Source organism: Gossypium raimondii, chromosome 10 (assembly GCF_025698545.1).
Source record: "Gossypium raimondii isolate GPD5lz chromosome 10, ASM2569854v1, whole genome shotgun sequence".
In the NCBI taxonomy this organism is placed as follows: Eukaryota; Viridiplantae; Streptophyta; class Magnoliopsida; order Malvales; family Malvaceae; genus Gossypium; species Gossypium raimondii.
The window spans coordinates 24,756,505-24,762,504 of record NC_068574.1 but is presented as its reverse complement, the minus strand read 5'-3'; positions in this window follow the sequence as shown (position 1 = coordinate 24,762,504).

Here is a 6,000-nt window from a genome sequence, read left to right as displayed (position 1 = left end):
GATAACACAGTGATTGATAACATGGTGTGTGAAGCATGAAATTTATACTAACGATTATGTTAGAGATCGTCCCGATTAAGCAACAAGTAACAAAAATAGCAGAATAAATTGAGAAATTGAACACACAAATTTAACATGGAAAAACTCCTCCAAAGAGGATAAAAAAACCACGGGCAAAGATAATTTTATTATAATGGCAAAATAATGAAGAGTACAAAAGATGGAGATAAAGACTAAACCCCAAAAACCCGAAAAACAAAGAACCCTTAAAACGTAAACACAAAATTCTCTGAATGTGTTATGAGTTCTAATCTAATGGGTGTCAGATACTAAGATTGTAAAAGAGCCTATTTATAGGCTAAATTCATATGTCAAATAGTAATAAAATAATCTAAAGTAATCAGTGTTTGACTGAAACAAATAAGCAGAGTTAAACTAAAAGATTATTTCTCAAATTTTACTAAAAATAGGAGTCATACTTAACAGATCTCCACCTTGACTCATAATTCTACAACGCCATCTTTGCCAAAGACCGCCATGAGCCTATCTTGAACTATGCAGGGAGTTAACTGAGTCAAATCTGTGCTTAGAAATAGGGAGACTTCTAGCCTTCGACTTGTACACTGCCAAATCAAAACTAACCCGGGTCTAATTTTCACGAACACAGTGCCCTAACTTTTCAAAGCCTGCATCCAAAAGAGAACCTCTCTTCAACGAAATGGTCATACATTTTTCCCTCCTATGACCAAGTTGCCTCTGCCATAAATTAAGGTCTCCCTGAAAGACTTGTATGAAGGGGGTAAAGAGCACAATAATAGCTTAGCTTGATCTTCATCATCAATATCAACCTCAACGTTTTTTAAATCATTTAAAAGAGTAATGAATTGACTGATGTGATCTCTAAGAAGCTCACCTTCGTTCATGCAAAACGTAAATAAACGTTGTTTCAACATTAAACGGTTAGCCAAAGACTTAGTCGCATAAAGAGTTTCTAACCTTTTCCACAAGGCGGATGAGGTCTTCTCCATCAAAACCTCCTATAATACTGTATTCGCGAGGCACAACTAGATTATAGACAAGGCCTTTTCATCAAGCTCTTTCCATTCTGCTTTATTTTGATTCTCAGGCTTTTTCCCAGTAACAACCTTTTTCAAACCGGATTGAACTAGAATTGCCATCATCCGAACTTGTCACAGATTGAAATTTGTCTCACCATCGAACTTCTCAATTTCAAACCTTGTTGTTACCATATCTGAATGGGCTGATCTTTGAACTAGCTTTGATACCACTTTCAGGAATCGACCCGATTAAGCAACAAGTAACAAAAATAGCGGAATAAATTGAGAAATTGAAGACACAAATTTAACGTGGAAAAACTCCTCCAAAGAGGATAAAAAACCATGGGCAAAGATAATTTTAATATAATGGCAAAAGAATGAAGAGTACAAAAGATGGAGATAAAGACTAAACTCCGAAAACCCGAAAAATAAAGAACCCTTAAAACGTAAACACAAAATTCTCTGAATGTGTTATGAGTTCTAATCTAATGGGTGTCAGATACTAAGATTGTAAAAGAGCCTATTTATAGGCTAAATTCATATGTCAAATAATAATAAAATAATCTAAACTAATCAGTGTTTGACTGAAACAAATAAATAGAGTTAAACTAAAATATTATTTCTCAAATTTGACTAAAAATAGGAGTCATACTTAACAGATTATTTAAATGAAGCTTCCATGAAGTGATTTACTAGCGACTAAGGTATGCCACTTATTTGATTTATTCGGTATTTGTTATGCATGAAATTGATTGCCTAATTCTATATAATTGAGGCTTAATTGATGTTAATAAATTCAATTAAAGATGTATGTATAAGTATGTTAATTAATCGTAGTTAAATCGGGTTTAATTGGCCATTAAAATATGTAAAATCAGGTTTTAAAATGAGTTTTTCCAAAAAATTGGTGCAGTGGTTTCCACACGGTTGTGTGCAGCTGGAAAGGTTTTCATGACGTAGGCACGGCCGTGTGGGTTTTGTAGGGGTTTGAATTTTTATTTTTTAAATTGGTATTCTAATTTGTTTAAGTTACAATTTAGTCCTAAAAATTTATTAGTCTAATTAGAGCCTTAGATGATAAGAAAACTTGGTAAAATTTTAGGATTAGTCTCGTAATGGGTAAAATTCAGTATAAACACACTTAATTTATAATTCAGAGTAGGTCCTAATAGTTTGTGTTTGTTACAATTTAGTCCCAAATAATAAAACTTGAATTAGACATAGTACATGAACTCAAATTAAGCTGAAATTTTTTGAGCTTGCATAATTTTAACTAAAAGAAGGTGGATAAACACTTAGATCTAAAATAAGGTTAGTTTTACCATAGGTGGTAACATGACAAAAATGCCCTTATGTTAAATTACCTAGGAAAAGTTTAAAATTGGCTCATAATTTTCTTTTGTAATAATAAATAACTAATAATTAGATAAGATTGAGGAGTTATAAGGTTGAGGTGTGTCTTGGATGGTCATTAGCCAGAGAGTCACTTAGGTGGCTAATGTAATGCTTCGAATGCAGGCCAGTCCGTCCCGGTCAGGTTTGAGGTGTCACAAGCACCAACTACCTCCCAATCAAAATATGCCTTTTTTTTATTTCCTCATTAGAGACCTCTTTACCCAAAAGCTCAATATTAGAGACAATAAGCCGAGAAAAAGAATTTGTAGGCAGATCACTCATAGGCTCCGAAACATCCCATATAATTTTTGAAAGAAATCAACTACTTCAAATTTTAGTATTTACGAATCATATATCCAATAACCATCAAGATTACGCAAAGTAGTGATTTTGTTGCACTTCCTCCTCTGAAGCGTACGTTTGTTAACGAACTTAGTATTATGATCCCCAAACTTAAACTAATCATATCTAGCTTTTTCCTTCCATAAAAGTTCCTCATGATGAATAACTATCTCCAACTCTTTCGTATATGGATTTCCAGTTGAAATAAGTGATCCGTGCTATAAAATTCCATTGCCATTTGAATATCTGCCAACTTATTAATCAATTGTCTTTTGTGAGTCCCAATGTGCCCGTATACTGATTATTCCAATCTTTGACACTAGACGTAAAATTGGATAAATAATATGACATACTCCTATTGAAACACTACTTGCTTTGAACAAAAGCTGCAAATTTTGGATGTTCAGCCCACCCTGCTAAGAAACACAAAAGCCTTCCTTTGGACATGGTGAGTTTTGAATTTAACAAAAGAAAAAGAGGTTTATGATCATATTTAATTTACAGAAAATGAGTAACCATACTTTGGGAAATGGTTTCAACCAAGTATCATTACCAATTGGTCGATCTAATCTTTCAAGAATATCACTTCTCTGCCAAGTGAAAGGACCCTTGAAACCCAAATCATGTAACTCAGCCGAATCAACAAATTCTTTGAAAAAAGGACATATCCTTCCAATAGAACGCCCACTTTTCTTGTCATTTATGGATAGTATAACATTGAAATCTCCAACAGCCACCCAAGGATTTGATTTTGATGGAATTGACGATTTCAAGGCCTCCCAAAGCAATTTGCTTTTCTGTTTATCAAGGCTACCATAAATGAAAGAAATGAAAATAAACTCCAAAGGGATACCACATGATACCTGTACTAAAATAAATTGAGGCTGATTTCAAACCACATCTACCCAAATCGAGTCCTTCCAACCTATCTAAATACCCCTAGAATATCTAATTACTTCCACCCGGTGGGAACACTAGAAACCCAACTTAGTAGTAATAGAGTCTGCTGCTTTGGCTCCACTCACTCTCGGTTCAAGAAGACCAACAATGTTTGGTTCATTATGCTCTATGTTATACTCATAGAAAATACAAGGAAATTTAACACTAGCACACCCCTGACAATTCCAAGAAAAAATAGATAAGTTCATAATAAAAACACAAAAAAGGAGAAGACCAACCTTAACTGCAAGTTATTGCTGAATTTGCTAGGCTATTCTCTACTTCCTTTGAGCCATTTTCCCCACATTTAGTTGCCAATTAAGAAATAATAAGCTTAACCATAGAGTTGATTAAGTCAGATAAAGAAACTCGAGAACTTTTTGACACCATAAACTGGCTCCCACGGTCACGTAGAGATTTCTTAAGTTTTTTCACCTTCTACCAAAATTAATTTTTCCGTTTTCCCCACATTTAGTTCTCAATTAAGAAGCAATAAGCTTAACCATAGAGTTCATTGAATCAGAAAAAGGAACTTGAGAACTTCCTGACATCTTAAACTAACTCTCTCGGTCATGTAAGTTTTTCCCCCTTTTACCAAAATTAATTTTTTCCGTTTTCCCCACATTTAGTTTTCTAATTGAGAAGCAATAAGCTTAACCATATTGAATTTTATAGTCCAAGGTTGCATAGTTAAGTATTGGCCATAAATGACCCATGGCCCTTGAGAAATCACTTTTTCGAAATCCTTTTGTACAGTCCAATTTTAGCACAGGCCCAAAAAAAATTAGAAATAAAAAAAGGGAACAAATACCAAAATAAAAATAATTAAATAATCCAAATTCCAAATGTCCATTTACAAACAGCCCAATTTACTAGGCCTTTGACCCAAAATACAAAAAACCCTAGTGACCCAATATGGCCCCAAAACTAAACATGTTCAACAAAAGAAAAAAGAGGCAGAAACCCTAGCCTCCAGCGCTGCACATCAGCATGCCCACCGTGCGCCACCATCGCCACGTCAACCTCTGTACCTCCACGTCAGCACCTCCGTACACAGCTGGCTTTCGTATCTATGAGTAAGACGAAAAAAGGATAGACACAGAGGCAAAAAGAAATAGTAGCAAAAATATTGTATTTTTTGGGCTATAAAAGCCACAAACAGATCAATGTATTTTTTTATACACAATCAATACAGAAAATAGTAGATTTCTAACACCAACAATTATCCAAAAGAAACAGATTGTAAATTTTAAGGTGATTTTCGTTTTATTTTTTACTCTTAAGTTCTTATATTTTATTTTATTTTATTTTTTACATACGAAAATACAGAACTGAAAGGAAACTCACCAAAGTCAGTCGATCTACTTGCCGTCGAAGGCCACACCAGAAAATGAAAATAAACGAAAAGTTTCTTTGTTGCTCCGTCGGGTTCGGCCAGGTTTTCAGGGGTTTTGGCCCTGGATCCTTGCTCCACGTGTGACGGGCTTCGAAAGGTTTCTTTTTTTGTGCTCCCCGGCCACCAGGGACGGCGGTGCCATCGTCGGTGACCAGCAGCTGCCACGGTGGCCCGGTGACTGGAGCATGGTTGGATTCTAGGAAGAGGGAGACAGTTTGAAAGCTTTTTAAGTTTTTTTTAGAAAAATAAAAACAATGGGCTAAATGAATTTTTGGTAAAAAATCAATTTTATATAGCTTACCAGAAATGACGTCGTTTTGAATTAGTAACCCATACGTTAAATGGCGTCGTGTTGACGTGGAACGGGTAGACCCCACCCACACTGATGGGATCTGCGCGTTTTCTGGTAAAAGGGGTTATTTCCTTTTTTAATCCTCCCACTTTTCTAAAGTTTTTAATATGGTCCTTGTTCCGTTATTTCTTCCTTTTAAAATCTATCCATAAACTTTCATTATGTTTTTATTTTGGTCCCTTGACCATTCGGTCCTGGAAACGGTGCGTTCGGAGGGCGAAAGGAATAATTTCTTAATAAGTCCCTATAGAATTTCGTGCCTGTGGTTATTCTATTATAAAAATTTTACTGTTAATTTCATTTTTATTATAACTTAATCTTAATAATATACTTATTTGTTTACTATGCCCTTATTCATTTATTTTATATTTCAAATTTAACATTTTACTTGTTTTATTATTCTATTCACTTGTCATTTTATGTCATTTATTTATTTATTGTTTATATTATTTATTTAATACTTCTACTTTGAAATATTCAAGCCTAATACTATGTATATTTAACTTACTTATTCATTG